This window comes from Propithecus coquereli, unplaced genomic scaffold (assembly GCF_000956105.1).
Source record: "Propithecus coquereli isolate 6110/MARCELLA unplaced genomic scaffold, Pcoq_1.0 Scaffold143, whole genome shotgun sequence".
Lineage (NCBI taxonomy): Eukaryota > Metazoa > Chordata > Mammalia > Primates > Indriidae > Propithecus > Propithecus coquereli.
The window spans coordinates 2,686,132-2,688,583 of NW_012138636.1; the positions used below are offsets into that span (position 1 = coordinate 2,686,132).

The following is a 2,452-nucleotide window of genomic DNA, read 5'->3' on the forward strand; positions in this document are numbered from 1 at the left end:
TGTCAGAAGGAATTAGTGCTTCTAAAGACAAAGTTGTTACCTGAAAGAAACTTTCAGTAAATGTGGTTATGGGCTGCCATCTGACTTCACTTTCATTAAAGTTATAAAAGTACATTAAGGGTAGTATCTTCTCAGGATCCAAGACTATCCATTTCCATAAAACAATCAGTGCCTGACCCATAGGACATACTCAATTAATTGAACTATATTGCTAGCGGTATAATTATTATACAAATGGTTAATGTGTACCTACTTATATATGTGTAGCATTGTTAGGTGGCATTATGATTGATTAAAAAAAAAGCATAATCCACAGTCTCAGCCATGAAGAAACTTATGACATCACTGGAAAGAAAAGAATACAAACAGAAAACCAAGTAGTAATGCAGTATGGAGAGAATTAAATAAACAGATGCTCCAGTTAATGAGCATGAAAGAAGTTCCAGGAGAGAGCGAATGGGGGTTGGAGTAGTTGAGAAAGCTTCAGTGAGAAGAATACTTAGCTGGTTCTTCCAAGGGGGGCAGCATTTGCTTAGGTGGGGAGGACATGTGGTAGACAGTTCAGAAGATAATGACTTACATGGTGGCATTTCTCTGTGCCTTGGTTTCCCTCTCCACAGAGAGCTGAAAAATAATACCTATATTCCACAGTAGTGTTGTGAGAATACTTAATGTGAAGTGTGTAGCATAGCGCCTGGCGTGTAGTCAGTACTGACACGTGTTAGCTCACGTCGTCGTCATCATCATCATCATCGTTGTTGTTGTTGTTATTATTATTATTAGGGTTGGAAGCAACCTTAACAGCTAAAAATTTTAAGGTCCCCACAGTGTAATACAAGTGCCAATTAATTTAACCCTTGATTATGAGCTGATCTGTGACATTTATCAGACGTTGAAGTTTTATTTTTATTGCCTTAGGGGAGAGATTTGTGTTAAACGAAGTACCGGCAGCACTGGAATGTCACAGTGTAAATTTAGCTTAGAAAAAATTGGTAGGAATATTAAAACCTGGAATACTGATTTTGGGAGAAAAACTGTCACCTGATTAGGTAAGTATAACACGAATTCAGAAATCTCAAACCGTCCTGACCTGAAACAGCCTGGAGAACACGTGAAACGTAAACACGGCGCAGGAGCCGTCGGTGTCAGACAGCATCTGATTGACGTGGCAGCGCCAGGCTTCCTCTTCGTCGTCACATGCCACGGGCTGGAAGGCAGCGATGATGGCAGAAAGAAACGGTGACGGCAGAGGCGACGTCTGTACTTCCGGAAAGCCGTCCTGCTCTTCTTCATCTTGACTGTTAACACGAAGAGCACAGTCATTTAACGCGACCTTAAAGGCACAGACTCACTCATGGAGAATGGTTTGGGTCATCCAACACAGGTTATTTTTATTCACGCAGACACACTGACTTAGGAAATGTCCACAACCTAAACTTTGTAAGAAAGCACGAACAAGCAAATTCGTGTTTTCTACTTAACACTTTTAGAATTAGGACTCTAATTTCAAGTGACTACCTTAAAATGACCCAAGTCCTATAATATGCCCCTGCTGTGGATTAATTTCAGTAACTTCTATGGATGATAACAGACTAGAATGCTTTCATTTTAAATGGCCAGGCTGGGTGCAGTGGCTCATGCCTGAAATCCCAGCGCTTTGGGAGGCAGAGGTGGGAAGATCGCTTTAGGCCAAGAGTTTGAGATCAGCCTGAGCAATACAGCAAGACTCCATCTCTACAAAAGATTAAAAAAAGAAAAAAAAATTAGTCAAGTGTAGTTGCAAATGCCTATAATCCCAGCTACTCAGGAGGCTGAGGCGGGAGGACAGTTTGAGTCCAGGATTTCGAGGTTACAATGAGCTATGACTGCGCCACTGCACTCTAACCTGGGTGACAGAGCAAGACCCTGTCTCTAAAAAAATAATAAAAGTTTGATCACGTTCCTTCATGTCAAGGGCTCTGTTAGGTGCTTTATAAGGATAATTTCATTCAGTCTGCACAACTCTGTGAGGATTAGATTTTATTGTATCAATTTTTACAGATGGAGAAACAGAAAGTTCAGTGAGGTTAAATAATGTAACATAGGTTACCGGGCAAGAAATGACAGAGCTTGAATTTGAACCCAGGACTATGAGTCCAAAGCCAGTGCTATTAGCCAGGGCACATACGGCCTGCTCAGCTATTTCATGAGCACATACTATGTTCCTAGCAACATGGTAGATAAGAGATTTGACTCCAAAGAAACAAAGACCTGGCCATTTCCTCTGAGAAATTTATAATCCCAACAGTCAGATAATGCATATAAAAATGCAACAATGAAAAAAGATGAAGATGTATTTGGGTTGGAGGTTTTACAACTCCAGGTTGCAAAGATGAAGAAGTATTTGAGTCTGACACTCCATAAAGAAACGTGTTATTCCAGGTCTTAAAATGGCATGTTTCAGATTATAAGA

General features: G+C 40.5%; 1 protein-coding gene across 1 annotated transcript in view; it reads right to left on the bottom strand.

Moving 5' to 3' along the window:
* The window catches only part of FRYL (FRY-like), a 157,322-nt gene that overhangs the window by 27,346 nt on the left and 127,524 nt on the right, over positions 1 to 2,452 (bottom strand). The window lies entirely within an intron of this gene.